The 15730-nt window shown below is 45.9% G+C and overlaps 2 protein-coding genes and 1 pseudogene across 2 annotated transcripts in view; 2 read left to right on the top strand and 1 right to left on the bottom strand.

The window, feature by feature from the left end:
* Positions 1-15730, top strand: part of LOC141075744 (uncharacterized) — a 559419-nt gene that overhangs the window by 383629 nt on the left and 160060 nt on the right. The gene's annotated exons all lie outside the window — the stretch shown is intronic.
* LOC141075743 (uncharacterized) overlaps positions 1-15730 on the top strand; it is a 230131-nt gene that overhangs the window by 118178 nt on the left and 96223 nt on the right. The window lies entirely within an intron of this gene.
* Positions 9737-15730, bottom strand: part of LOC141075745 (uncharacterized) — a 73057-nt pseudogene continuing 67063 nt past the window's right edge.

Genomic DNA, 15730 nt, shown 5'->3' with positions numbered 1-15730 from the left:
TTTAATCTCTGCGCACACTTTTGGACACTGGACACTTGTGGATTGTGTGAGGCCCACTGATATCTGAGCGCTATGTGACAGGCTGGATGGCACAGCTGCCTGTGACAAAAGTGACGAGAGGATAATGGAGATTTTGAATCTCTGCGCACACTTTTGGACACTGGACACTTGTGGATTGTGTGAGGCCCACTGATATCTGAGCGCTATGTGACACGCTCGATGGCACAGCTGCCTGTGACCAAAGTGACGAGAGGATAATGGAGATTTTGAATCTCTGCGCACACTTTTGGACACTGGACACTTGTGGATTGTGTGAGGCCCACTGATATCTGAGCGCTATGTGACACGCTCGATGGCACAGCTGCCTGTGACCAAAGTGACGAGAGGATAATGGAGATTTTGAATCTCTGCGCACACTTTTGGACACTGGACACTTGTGGATTGTGTGAGGCCCACTGATATCTGAGCGCTATGTGACACGCTCGATGGCACAGCTGCCTGTGACCAAAGTGACGAGAGGATAATGGAGATTTTGAATCTCTGCGCACACTTTTGGACACTGGACACTTGTGGATTGTGTGAGGCCCACTGATATCTGAGCGCTATGTTACAGGCTCGATGGCACAGCTGTGACAAAAGAGACTAGAGGATAAGGGATATTGGATTGCTTTTAAAAAAGCAGTTTGCGGAGCAGTGGGTAAACAGCAATGCCAGCGTGTCAGGAAGCCTTAAAAGGCAGCCCAACAACCAACACCACAATATAGCCTCCCCTTGCACTGCACACACAGTGACTTGTGTGTTGTGCAGGCCAAATCGCTAGCAGCAGAAGCAGTTTTTTTGTCTTCTTCCCTGCCTAACGCTCTCCCTACAGAATCAGCAGCAACCTCTCCCTATACTAAGATCGGCAGAAGTAAGATGGCGGTCGGCGTGCACGCCCTTTTATACCCCCTGTAACGCCCACCAAAGCAAGCCAATCACTTGCATGCCCTTCTGAAAGATGGTGGTGACCCGTGCCTAGGTCATCACGTTGCCCACAGTGTCCGTGGATCCTGATTGGCTGAAAAAGAGCGCAAAACAAACTTTTGAAACGCGACTTTGGCGCGTAAGTCGCCGACCTCGTGGCTGACCTCATCCTAGGGTCGGGTTTCGTTTCATGAAACCCGACTTTGCTAAAAGTCGGCGACTTTTGAATTTTTTCGACCCGTTTCGCTCAACTCTAGTATACATATGCTATCTTTGCCTTTGCAGTTTTGATAGCAAATCTTCAGATGCCCGTGCCCGCTTTGCCTCTGTCAAGTTCTTGCATGTCTCCGCATGTTTAGTCTCGTAATGGCGACTCAAATTGTAATCTTTAAACACAGCTATGTGCTCTCCACAAACTAAGCACACAGCTTTACCTTTGGCTTCAGCAAATAAATATTTAGAAGTCCATTCCTTGCTAAAAACTCTGCATTCTGCATCAATCTTTATTTTTTTAGCTGACATATTTAAGGGCTATAACAGCTAACCTTGCCTAATTCTTCCAATGGGAGTCTCTGCCCAAGTTTCAGAAGAACGTGACTGCTGCAGGGGACAGGGGAGGAAGCAAGTGGTATCTGCGTACCACTCCTGTACTCCTCACAGGGGCTTTATTAGGCGCTGACCACTCTACCCAGAGTCCCAGACCCTGGCCTGACGTCAACCCCCAGTCCAGACCCAAACACCCAGTCCAGACCCAGTCTAAAGTAATTGATGCCAGCCTTACGTTGCACCACAGTGTCACTGGTCTGCTTGCAGCAGTATAGATCACACCACGCCTCCACGCCCGCACGTTTTAGCACAGAGTTGGAGGCGTGGTCTGATGTATACTGCTGCAAGCAGACGCCACCAACGGCATCTACGCAGCCCTCTCTCAGACCACGCCCCCCTCGAACAGTCAGCGCCGCAGGTCTGGTGTGTGGGTAGTGCACAGGAGGCAATGTTTCTGTGCCGCTCTCAGGAGGTCGGGGTCTGCTCCGCTCACCGCCGCGTCTGCCGGGACTCCTCTGCTTTCTGCTTTCCTCATGAATGATTCATGAGGAAAGCGGGAACCGGAGAAGTCCCGGACCCCTCAGCGGTCCAGTCACAGGCAGTGGGCGGGCCGGATGCTGCCCGGGGGCTGCCCTTTGCCCAGGACTGGTCTAGATGGTACACCATGTCAGGTGACCTTGATGACACAGTTTCATGTTATTATAAAGGCCATAGCCCCAAAGGAAAGGGGTGCGGGGAGGAATCTGAGGTACCGGCCATGGTAAAGTTCCCGAGGCAGCTGGTTGTGGGGCAGAACCCTGCTTACAGGGGCATAATGGGGGCATTACACTGTGTGGGGCCAAGAAAGGGGCCCTGTACTATGGGAACACTCCGTCTCCTCACTGCCTGTCCTCCATAGTGGGGTCGTCTGTATCTATTACAGGAAACAGCACAGAAACGTGATGATTCTTATAAAGAGCCTCAGTGCAGAAGGGGTTAATGTCCTCCGCGCTCAGTAATGGGGAATCTCCACATACCTCCACCTGCAGAGCCGCACTCCACATATATGGCTGCTCTGTGCACAGGACCTGTGATGAGGTCACAGGAGGGGAGGAGTCAGGGGTCACATGATCTCCGGAGTGAAGACCTCCATGGAGCCTTCTCCTCAGTCAAATATTCAGGATTGAGAGTCCTCAGTAGTTGATACCTTTTAATGGCTAACTGAAAAGATGGTAACACATTGCAAGCTTTCGAGACTACTCAGGTTACCATCTTTTCAGTTAGCCATTAAAAGGTATCAACTACTGAGGACTCTCAATCCTGAATATTTTTCTATCTACTGGCTAACACGGTACAAAGATATACATCTTTCCTGTATCTCCTCAGTCAGTGACATTCCCGCCATTATTTGCCCCTCACTACTGGCACAATTACCCCGCGCCGCCTTTTCTACACAGTGTTACATAGTAACATAGTTTTGAAGGCTGAAGGAAGACCTTATGTCCATCTAGTTCAGCCTATTTTTAGTGCAGCTGTTCTGCATTGTTGATCCTGGGGAAGGCAAAAAACCCACAGAGTAGAAGCCAATTTTCTCCATAGGGAAAAAAAATTCCTTCCCCTAAGCTGGGTCAGCCATCTACCTATAATATTATATTATAATAATAATAATATTATAATATTATGTTATGACATGAGGTTAACATCCTCAATAATCAGAACCTCCCACTCCCGTCTTCAAGACTTTACACGTGCTGCACCAATTCTTTGGAATGCACTTCACAGGTCAATACGATTAGTCCCCAATCCCCACAATTTTAAGCGTGCCCTGAAAACACATTTATTCAGACTGGCCTATCGCCTCAACACATTAACCTAATCTATCCCTGGGTGGCACAGCCAAAAGTTTTACAATAACCAGGTTCCCCGCATCATGTTCCCACATGCTTTATGCATCCACTAGCCCTCTGTGTCTGTACTGATACACACTTAACATTATGGCTGGTCCATACAATCAGGGCAACTGTTACCACCCACCTTTCGTGTCTCCCTCTTTCCTCATAGACTGTAAGCTTGAGAGCAGGGTCCTCATTCCTCTTGGTATTTGTTATAATCTATATGATTATTGTTATGCTGTAATGTATATTGTCTGTACAAGTCCCCTCTGAAATGTAAAGTGCTGTGGAATATGTCGGCGCTATAGAAATAAAATGTATTATTATTATGTTATTCGTAACCTTCTATACTGTTACTCACAAGAAAAGCCTCCATTCCTTTCTTACATTCATTCCGTGAGTTGGCCATCACCACTTCCTCAGGAAGAGAATTCCAGAGCCTCACTGCTCTTACCGTGAATAACCCTCTTCTATGCTGGTGCAGAAATTGTCTTTCCTCCAAACAAAGAAAATGCCCCCTTGTTCTTGTCACAGTCCTTGGTACAAACAGTTCATTGGAGAGATCTCTGTATTGCCCTCTGATATACTTGTACATATATATTAAGTCTCCCCTAAGTCTTCTCTTTTCTAGAGTAAACAGACCTAATTTTGATAACATTTCTGGGTATTATAGTGAACCAACTCCATTTATCATTTTAGTAGCCCGCCTTTGAACCCTTTCAAGTTCAGTAATGTCTTTCTTGAGCACCGGCGTCCAAAACTGCACACAATCCTCCAAGTATGGTCTGACGAGTGATTTGTACAGAGGGAGAATTATGTTTTCATCTCGTGTCCCCAGACCTCTTCTAATGCATCCCATGACCCTATTTGCTTTGGTGGCAGCTGCCTGACACTGGGCACTCCAATTTAGCTTCTTATGGACTAAGATGCCTAAGTCTTTCTCCATGTCTGATTTCCCCAGCAGTTTCCCATTTAGTAAGTAATTGTAGCATCTGTTTCTCCTTCCCATGTGCATAACCTTACACTTATCTGTGTTAAACCTCATTTGCCATTTTTCAGCCCAATTCTCCAATTTACTCAAATCTGGCTGTAGTTGCAAACTGTCCTCCTTTGTGTTAACTACCTTACATAGTTTTGTATCATCTGCAAATACTGATATTTTACTGTGTAAGCCATCCACTAGATCATTAATAAATATATTAAATAGTAGGGGGCCCAATACAGACCCCTGTGGTCCCCCACTAGTAATCCTGGCCCAATCTGAGTATGCCCCATTAATAACCACTCTTTGCTTTCTATCACTAAGCCAGCTACCTACCCATCTACACACATTTTCCCCTAGCCCAAGCTTTCTCATCTTACTTACCAATCTTTTATGTGGGACAGTGTCACATGCTTTAGAGAAGTCGAGATAAATGACATCCAATGATTCTCCTGGGTCCATTTGAGAGCTTACATCCTCATAGAAGCTGATCAGGTTAGTCTGACAGGAGCGATCCTTCATAAATCCATGTTGATATGGAGTTAAACATTTATTAACATTTAGATATTCCATAATGGTATCCCTTAGAAACCCTTCAAAAATTTTACCCACAACAGATGTTAAGCTTACCGGCCTATAGTTTCCAGGTTCCCTTTTACACCCCTTTTTGAATACTGGTGCCACATTTGCTTGCCGCCAATCAAAAGGAACAGACCCTGTTTCTATAGAGTCTTTAAATATAAGGAATAGAGGCCTGTCTATCACATTACTTAACTCCCTTAATCCCCGAGGGTGAATGCCATCAGGGCCTGGTGATTTGTCCATTTTAATCTTACTGAGGCGGTTCTGCACTTCTTCCTGGGTTAGGCAGGTAATACTTAATGGGGAGTTTACATTATCACTATGCATTTCCCCTGGCAAATCCTTTTCCTGTGTGAACACTGTGGAGAAAAATGTATTTAAAACATTTGCTTTTCCCACATCGCTCTCTATGATTTCACCCTCATTGTTCTTTAAAGGGCCGACACCATCAATTTTAATCATTTTACTGTTTATATAAGTAAAGAATAGTTTGGGGTTTGTTTTACTTTCCTTAGCAATGAGTCTCTCAGTTTCCACTTTTGCTAAATGTATTTGTTTTTTACACATTTTATTTTTCTCTCTATAACTTTTTAATGCTTCTTCATTGCCTTCTTGTTTAGCTTCCTAAATGCCTTGTTCTTGTTCTTTATTGCCCTTTTTACATCCTTATTTAGCCACATTGGTGTTCTCCTGTTCCTAGCCCTTTTATTTCTGTACGGTATGGCTAGCTCGCAGTGGGGGTGTAAAACTGATTTAAATATTTCCCATTTATTTTCTGTGCTCCTATTTTTGAGGACATTGTCCCAATCAATTCGGCGAAGGTCCTCTCTAAGCTGATCAAACTTTGCTTTCCTGAAATTCAGTGTTTTTGTAACCCCCTTCCAGGGCACCTTACTGAAGAACAAGTGGAATTGTATTATATTGTGGTCACTGTTCCCTCGGTGCCCATCGACTCGGACTTCTGTTATTCTATCTGGCCTGTGGCTTAACATTAAGTTCAGAATGGCCGTCCCTCTAATTGGGCCCTGCACAAGTTATGACAGAGAATTATCCTTGGTCACTGACAGAAATTGGTTTCCTCTCTGAGATCCGCAGGTTTCAGTGTCCCACTATGTCGGGGTAGTTGAAGTCCCCCATAATAATCACCTCATTGGGATTTGCTGCTTTGTCTATTTGTTTCAATAATACATTTTCAGTGGTTTCTGTTATATTTGGTGGCTTATAACAAACCCCTATGAGGATTTTATTACTTTTCCCTCCTTGTATCTCCACCCATAGAGACTCCACCTCTTCATTTCACTCTTGTATATCTTCTCTTAGTGTGGGCTTTAAAGTGGACTTTATATATAGACAGACTCCACCCCCTTTCCTTTTTTTACGATCCCTTCTAAACAAATCTTATCCTTGCAAGTTAGCTGCCCAGTCATAGCTGTCGTCTAACCATGTCTCAGTTATTCCTACTATGTCGTATTTTTCCTCATACATTACCAACTCCAGATCTTCAATCATATTGGTCAGGCTTCTTGCGTTGGTCAGCATGCAGGAAACAAGTTTTGCTTAATTTTTCTAAGCTTCCTTCTGAGTACCCTGTCTTGGGTCCTCTTTACCACATCTAGTATCCTTGATTAGTTTGTCCTTCTGCTGCATGTTCTTGTCTGCTGTTTTTCCTCCCATCCCCTCTTCTTCTAGTTTAAAGCCCTCCTTATGAGTGTGGCAAGTCTTCTGGCGAATGTGTGTTTCCCAGGTTTTGTGAGGTGCATCCCATCTCTTGCGAGAAGTCCATCATAGAGGTAATTCATGCCATGGTCCAAGAATCCAAATCCTTGCTGCCTGCACCACCGTCGTAGCCAGTTGTTCACGTCTAGTATCCAATTCCATCTTCTGATGCCATGACCATCGACTGGGAGGACTGATGAGAAAACAACCTGTACATTCCGTTCCTTTATTTTCTTCCCTAGAATTTTAAAGTCTTCACAGATAGTTGGTAGGTCATTTCTTGCCGTGTCGCTTGTGCCTACATGTATCAGTAGGAAAGGGTCGTCATCCTTGGATTTGAGGATAGTTGGTATCCTGTTGGCCACATCCTTGATTTTTGCTCCTGGGAGGCAGCATACTTCTCGTGCGGTTATGTCCGGCCTGCAGATAGTTGCCTCCGTGCCTCTTAGTAGTGAGTCGCCCATAGCTACCACTCTTCTTTTTCTTCCGGACGCACTGCTTGCTGCTCGTGAGTGTTTTTGAGTGTCTTTTGTTTCCGCTTTTGTTGAGAGTAACTTCTTTTGTTGATAGTGTGTCTTCTTTTGGAGATACGGTATCATCCTGAGCTGTCCCATTTTCGTTCTCCAGCATGAGGGCTTCATATTGGTTGCTAAGCTGTGTGGGTGGCGATGACCACTTGATCCGTTTGCGTCTTTTCGTCACATGGCTCCACTTTTCAGCCTCTGTATGTGCTCTGAAGCTTTTCTCACTTTCCGCATCCTGAATGGTTGCTTCTGCTTCATCAAAGAAGTCCTCATGTTCTTTAATTACCTTCAATGTTGCTATTCTTTCTTCCAGTCCCTGCACCTTTTCCTCTAAGAGGGCAACAAGTTTGCACTTCTGACAGGTAAAGTTGAGTTTTTGGGCCGGCAGATCCGTAAACATGTAGCATGTGTTGCAGGTGACCATGTGGATTTTCTTCTCCATATTGCTATTGCTGATGCAGCCTATGATGGGTGGTTTTGCGATGTCCTCAAACAGCGAGACCCGGCAAGTCCCAGCGATCGATCAGCTTAAGGCGACTCTTCTCTTCCCAGAATGCACTGGAAATATGCAGATGAGCTTCCTGCTTCTCCAATCCCTGGTTTTGCGATGTCTTCAAACAGCGAGACCCGGCAAGTCCCAGCGATCGATCAGCTTAAGGCGACTCTTTTCTTCCCAGAATGCACCGGAAATATGCAGATGAGCTTCCTGTTTCTCCAATCCCTGGTTTTGCGATGTCCTCAAACAGCGAGACCAGGCAAGTCCCAGAGATCGATCAGCTTAAGGCGACTCTTCTTCTCTTCCCTGAATGCACCGGAAATATGCAGATGAGCTTCCTGCTTCTCCAATCCCTGGTTTTGCGATGTCCTCAAACAGCGAGACGTGGCAAGTCCCAGCGATCGATCAGCTTAAGGTGACGCTTCTCCTCTTCCCAGAATGCATCAGAAATATGCAGATGAGCTTCCTGCTTCTCCAATCCAATCTGTCTTGAGTTCTATCTTTTCATTCTGACCTTCTGTGCTCCTTTAGCACAAGTCTTATCTTGTACTCTGTGCTTTGCCATATACCCGGCTCTGTGCTCTGGCATAAGCTCCACTTTTCCCTTGTACCTGGCTCTGTGCCTCAGCATACATTCCACTACCTGTCTGTACTCTGCTCTGTGTCTCTGACTTGGCTCTGGGCTCTAGCATACGCTCTGCTTTCTTGTACCCGGCTCTGTGCTTCAGCCTACTTTCTGCTCCTTGATTTGTACTTTGCCTTGCCTTGTTTCTTCGTGAGCCCTTTGCATGCACCTGGCCTTCCCTCTCCCTCCTGTTTGTGCCTCAGCCATGCCTGCCTTAGCTGTGCCCGCCTGCTTGTGCCTCAGCCATGCACGTCGGCCAGTGACTTAGCTGTGTCCACTGTTGTGCCTCAGCCGTGCTCGCCACAGTCTGGCCCGCCTGTCTTAGCCTCAGCCTGACCAGCTAGCCAGTGCCCCAGCCGTGCTCTGTGCTTCCTTGCACTCACGCTGTCACTGCACTGCACAGGCCCTAGCCTGCTCCTTGACATACCTCCCCGTGCATCTCTAAAGCACCCGCAGGTCCTGCCATGAACCCTGGTGTGCCTCCTAGCATGCACAGGCCCTAGCCTCAACCCTGGCATGCCTCCTAGCACATGCAGGCCCTTACCCTAGTCTGAACCTGGCATAGCCCCTAACACGCACCTTGCCTTGCACCCTGCCTTGGACCCTGGTGTGCCCCCTAGCACGCACCCTGCCTTGAACTTTGCTTTGGACCCTGGTGTCTCCTAGCACTCATCCTGCCTGGACCCCTGCCTTGGCGTGTCTCCTAACATGCACCATGTCTTGAACTCCGGCGTCCCTCCTTGCCTGATCCCTGGTAGATGCCCAGAGCCTGCCGATCGCTGCCAGAGGTCCGGAACCTGAAGACTGCAGCCTAATGTCCGGAGCCTGTCGATCATTGCCAGATGTCCGGAGTCCAATGCCATCTAGCCCTTGCGGGAACCCTGGCGTGCCACATAGCACGTATCATGCCTTGGACCTTGGCGTGCCAACGCATGCACCTTGCTATGTTTCACTTTGTCCTTGTAACTATATCGTGTTTCTGATTAAACCCTGAGACCATGCTTTATTGAAGAAACCCTGTGACCACGCTTTGTTATGTCTTGTACCCTCCACGTTCCCTGTTGCCAGACACTCACACCTGTGTCTTTCTTGAGTCGGCCGTCTGGTTCCAGCAGTGGTGGTGGCTCACCCCCTTGGTCTTGCCCCTGACTCTCCCTGTGTAGGGGTGGTCCCTCACAAGGTCAGCTCGCCCTAGGTGGGTGGGTGCCACGACCCAGAGGGTCCACTCTAGAAATCAGCTCAGCTGAAGCTGACTCCGTCACAGTATACGTCACCTCACCTTATATACTGAACTTTGGGGTACATGTTTTTTCTATTAGTCACCTACTGACTAACCTTAAGGGGGTGAATTATGGGTATAGTTTTACATTTCGAATTAATAAAGTTTAGTTTTATCCTTTTGTCAGCAAACATGAGGAATGACAAGAGACAACCCATTTAAGAAAATTCTATTTTGGTTAAAACTATTCCAACATTATGAACATAAAAAAGGCTTTTCCCCTATGTGACGTCTCTGATGTTTATTAACAGTTGATTTCCAAGTAAAATATTTCCCACATTAAGAAAATGAAAATTGCTTCTCCTCTGTGTGAGGTCTCTGATGTCTAGCAAGAATCACTTTCCGGTTAAAACATTTCCCACATTCTGAACAGCAAAAAAGGCTTCTCCCCTGTGTGCGTTCTTTGATGGCGATCAAGATCTATTTTCCATTTAAAGCATTTCCCACATTCTGAACATGAATATGGCTTCTCTGCTGTGTGAATTCTCTCATGTGTAACAAGACTTAAAATCTGAGTAAAACATTTCCCACATTCTGAACATCAAAAAGGCTTTTCTCCTGTGTGAGTTCTTTGGTGCTTAGCAAGATCCCCTTTCTGGTTAAAACATTTCCCACATTCTGAACATGAAAAAGGCTTCTCCCCTGTGTGAGTTCTTTGGTGCTTTACAAGATCCCCTTTCTGGTTAAAACATTTCCCACATTCTAAACAGGAAAAAGGCTTCTCCCCTGTGTGAATTCTCTGGTGGTTAACAAAATGTGATTTCTGGTTAAAACATTTCCCACAATTTGAACAGGAAAAAGGCTTCTCCCCAGTGTGAGTTCTATGGTGATCAACCAAACTTGATTTCCGGTTAAAACATTTCCCACATTCTGAACAGGAAAAAGGCTTCTCCCCTGTGTGAATTCTCTGGTGGTTAGCAAAATGCGATTTCTGGTTAAAACATTTCCCACAATCTGAACAGGAAAAAGGCTTCTCCCCAGTGTGAGTTCTATGGTGATCAACCAAACTTGATTTTCGGTTAAAACATTTCCCACATTCTGAACAGGAAAAAGGCTTCTCCCCTGTGTGAATTCTCTGGTGGTTAACAAAATTTGATTTCTGGTTAAAACGTTTCCCACATTCTGAACATGAAAAAGGCTTCTCCCCTGTGTGAGTTCTATTGTGTGTAACAAAATTAGATTTCTTGTGAAAACATTTCCCACAATCCGAACATGAAAATGAATTTTTTGCTTTAGGAGCAGTTTGTTTTTTAATGCCTCTTTTGTGACTTTGATTTTCCCTAGTAGTCAGTAATGAATCAGAAGATGGGACCTGTTTCATAGGATCAGATGACAGATCTTTGCTGTGAATGGATGATGATATATCTGGAGTAATAGCAATCACTTCAGTTGTATCTTGTAGGATCTCAAGATCATCAGATTTAAAAATTGAAGATGTCAGCTGTCCCCCTGATATCCTGGTACAGTCATCTACCAAGACAAAAAACAATTTTTCTTTCATAAAATATCATTGAGTTTTATATTTTTGAACATTTCTACTTAAAGAAGTTGTCCACTACTGTAACTTTTTTTTTTTCATAAATCTTGCTATTATGTGCCACTAAAAACATCCACTATGTTTATTTTAGCAATATTACCTTTTATCATGCTCTAGCAGCACATCCTCAGTGCTGGCTCCAGCTCTCATGGGGTTAATTGACAACTTTCTTTCTCCCGACTTACTGTGCTCTAATACTACAAGTTCCATGATGCATTGCACTGGCCTGTAAGCCAGCACCTAGCACACCCACTCCAAAACACACCCAAACCCCTCCCTCCTCTCTCTTCAATCTGAAGCATCTTATTGTAAGGGTCTGTGCACAAATTGTGGATTCTAATGCGGATCCACAGCAGATTCTCCTGCGTTGTATAGTACCATTATAGTCAATGTAAAACAAAAACCTCTGTGCACATGGTGCAGAAAAATCAACAGCATAAACGCTGAGGGATCATTTCTGCAGCATGTCAATTCTTTGTGCGGATTCCGCAGCGTTTTACACCTGCTCCATTATAAGAATCTGCAGGTGTAAAAACGCAGGGGAAAGCCGAACAAAATCCGCTATAAATCCGCAGGTCATTTTATCTGCGGATTTAGCAAAATCCGCACGGAAAAATCGGCAGCACAATCCGCCACGTGTTCACATAAAACACATTGCAAGCATCATGAGCGCACACACAGGAGCGTGCACAGACACAGACGTTCTTAATAATAAGTCGCCATGTACACACCGTTATAGTGCTGAGAGCTATAAGGCTGTGTGCACACCGGGCGGATTATTCCACACAGAATCCACAGCTCTTGGCAGAAAATGCAGGTGCGTTATTGATGCGTTTGTCATGCGGTTTTTCATGTGCTTTTTTACATGTGGATTGTATGTGTTTTTGTAACCTAAATAAAGATGTTATTTAACAAAAAAAAAGATTTGTGTTGCCATTTCTGTCCGACCTCCTCATTTACACTTGTCCATCCCACACTTCATTACACACATAGATAGATATGGGATAGATAGATAGATATGGGATAGATATATGGATCTATATATAGATTTTTCCATAGATATTTTATTTCCATAGATATTTCCATATCCATGTTTATTAATGAACAATGTTTCATTTTAAAAAGTAAAAAAAAAAATGGCGTGGGCTCCCGCGCAACTTTCTGCACCAGAGGAGGAAAGCCGACTGCCGGGGACCAATATTTTTTGCCTGGGAATGGGACAATACCCATGGCCCTTTCCCAGGCTATGAATATCAGCCCGCAGCTGTCTTCATAGCCTTTACTGGCTATTAAAATAAGGGACCCCCCAAAAAATGACGTGGGGGTCCCCCTAAATTTTATGCTGCGGGCTGATATTCATAGCCTAGGAAGGGGCCATGGATATTGGACCCCCCCAGCTACAAATACCAGCCTGCAGCCGCCCCAGAAATGGCGCATATATAAGATGCGCCATTTCTGGCACTTAGCCCCTCTCTTCCCACTCCCGTGTAGCGGTGGGATATGGGATAATAAGGGGTTAATGTCACCTTGCTATTGGAAAATGACATTAAGCCCGGTTTAACAATGGAGTGGCGTCAGCCTATCCATTATTAATCTTATAGTAATAAAGGGTTAAAAAAACACACATAAGAATAAAGTATTTTAATGAAATAAAACACAACATGGATATCATATTTTTATTGCACGCCCAGATCCAAGTGACGCCCTCGGTCTCCTCTAATAAAAAGTAAAAAAATAAACAAACCGTATACTCCCTGTCCGGCACAGTCCAATTAATAACGAGTGTCCCACGACGATCTCCCCTATAGAACAGTGACATCAGGTGATGTGACCGCTCTATAGCGCCTCCCAGTGGTGAACTGACAGGAGACAATGGCTCCTGCAGTGCATCACTGAGGTGACATGAGTTCAGGCTCTCACTTTCCAGCAATGCTGCATGAGAATTAGGGTTAGGGCTTGGGTTAGGGTTACGGGACCACTTTCCCGGCGGCGGAGGGATACACAGGGGAGGATTACCTCCGTCTATCATTTCATTGCTGGGGCCCCTGGAGAGCGGTCGCATCAGCTGATGCGGCTGCTCTACACGGGAGATCGTCGTGGGACCCTCGTTATTATCTGGACTACAGCGGAAAGGTGAGTATAGGTTGCTTTATTATTTTATTTTTATTACAGATCGATGGCTTCGGGGAACTAGGTGATTGGTAAGTATATACTCTATGTTATGTGTTGTATGTTATATGTATATTCTATATGTTGTATGTTCAGAATGTGTTTTTTTTTTTTTTTCACTTTCAACACATTAGCCGGATAATGGGACTACTTCTGTCCCATCATTGGCTAATGTGTCACTCACTGACAGTGTAGCAAGCATCACCTGATGGGACTTGTAGTCCCACTGGATGATGCTTGCCTGCATACACACGCACGCGCACACACCCCCGCATAGCCCCGGCACCGCCAGCACAGCACGCAGACTCCCCCGCACAGCCCTGGCAACACCCACACAGCCCACCCACCCTCCCGCAAAGCTGGCAGACCCCCGCATGGCCCGTCCACCCCCTGCACAGCCAGCATACAGCCTGCAGACCCCAGCACAGCCCGCCCACCACCCCCCGCACAGCAGCCCACAGACCCCCGCACGACCCTTCCACCCCCCGCAGAGCCGGCACCAGCAGACAGCCTGCATACCCCCACACAGCCCGCCCACCCTCCGCACAGCTGGCAGACAGTCCGCAGACCCCGCACAGCCCCTTCACCTCCCGTACAGCCAGCAGACAGCCTGCAGACCCCTGCACGGCCCCCCCACACAGCAGCCCGCAGACCCCTGCATGGCCTGTCCACCCCTCGCACAGCTGGCAGACAGCCTGTCCAACCCCTACACAGCCCCGTCACTCTTGATGGGTGAGGAGACAGACGCTGCAGAGTGACGGGGCTGTGATGTCTGGTGCAGCACCGCCCACACACTGCTGTGACTCTTGATGAGTGACAGCAGTGTGTTGATACTGGGTCACGCCTGCTGACGTCACATCAATTTCCATAGTCAGGAAATTGACGTGACATCAGCAGATGTTAGCGGCGGCTGTAGCCTGGCGGTCACATGACTCGGACTCAGCCGCCCGCATAGCGCCGCTCACAGGCAGAATTGGCAACGCAAGGTAATTACAAAAATCATTATGGGCCCCGGGGGGCTACAATAGGGGGGTTACTAAAAAGTAGTGGACAACCTGTTTAAATTGTCCGTAAAAATGGCAAGCTATGCAAAAAACTTTAACCGTGTTGCATTTTGGTGCGCTCGGCGCACCGTCAAAGGGACGCATGCGCCGGCAAATACATACCTGCGCACGGCCTGCGTACCCAATGCTAAAGATAGGATACGCAGGCCGCATGCAGCGTCATGCGCCCATAGGTGGAGCTGACCGGAGGAGGGGCGGCCATGCGCATCCCTCCACAGCTCCAGGAAATGCTAGTGTGAAAGTAGCCTTACAAGTGCTGCTGCCAAGAGCTGTGTCAGTCATTGATTTTGCAATAAAGTAAAAAACAGATAAGGCAGGTTAGGGTTAGTGCTATAGTTAGGGTTAGTGTTGGGACTAAAGTTAGGGTTACTGTTAGGGTTTATTCTAAAGTTAGGGATAGGGTAAAGAATTAGGCTTTTCTCAATTGCCTGCCCAATAATTTGGTCACGTCATGTCGTAGTTTTCTATTTACGAAAAAAAAAAAATAAATAAAATAAAATGGCCCGTCAGTATTATAGTGCAGAGGAGGCTTATGCACTTTTATGTTCTAACTGTGAAGAAAGTGCAGTGTCAGATGGCGATGTGGATTTCGAGGGCTTTAGTAGCAGCGACAGTGATAGCTCAGAAATGAGCAGTGATTCTGGTCCATCCTCACACACAAGGACCAGTACAACAAGAAGGACAAATAGCGCTTCTGGAGAAATGTCTCCAACTCAGGGAACAATGCCCAGTACTAGCGCTGTCCTTAGTGCTCGTGAATTGGCGCACACCAATGTCCAAGGGGCTTTGCCTCTTGCTGTAGCATTTCCCAGATGGGAGGCTTCGGATTCGGCTACTCCATTCATCCCTAATTTTAATGCCATTCCTGGTATAAATGTGGAGGTGGAAAATTTTGGACCAATTATTTTTTTTATATGTTTATGACAGATAGCTTGCTAGAGCATATTAGCCTACAAATTTATATGTGTCCCAATTCATCAGCCAGAATCCACAATCCTATTATGGTAGGTCACATTTATGGACACCAACTAGAAATGAAATTTTTTTTAGGACTTACATTCGCTATGTGTCTTGTTAAAAAAGCCCTGTTCAAGCCACCCCTATGTTTTTGCCGTTATTCCTAGGACCCGTTATGAAATGCTCATGAGATTTTGGCATTTTAATGACAATAGTCAATGCCTGCCCAGAAATGTCCCAGAACATGACAGAATATACAAAATCAGACCCATCATCGAAGACTTGACAGAAAAGTTCTTAAAGCTCTACACCCCAACAGAAAACATTTCCATTGATGAGTCCCTTGTAAAATTCAAAGGAAGACTGGACCTCAAGCAATTTATTCCTTCTGAGAGGGCAAGATTCGGAATTAAGCTCTA

This window comes from Dendrobates tinctorius, unplaced genomic scaffold (assembly GCF_039654945.1).
Source record: "Dendrobates tinctorius isolate UK_male_01 unplaced genomic scaffold, ASM3965494v1 ptg000368l, whole genome shotgun sequence".
In the NCBI taxonomy this organism is placed as follows: Eukaryota; Metazoa; Chordata; class Amphibia; order Anura; family Dendrobatidae; genus Dendrobates; species Dendrobates tinctorius.
The sequence above is the reverse complement of the archived record's forward strand: the minus strand, read 5'-3'. Positions and strand labels throughout refer to the sequence as shown.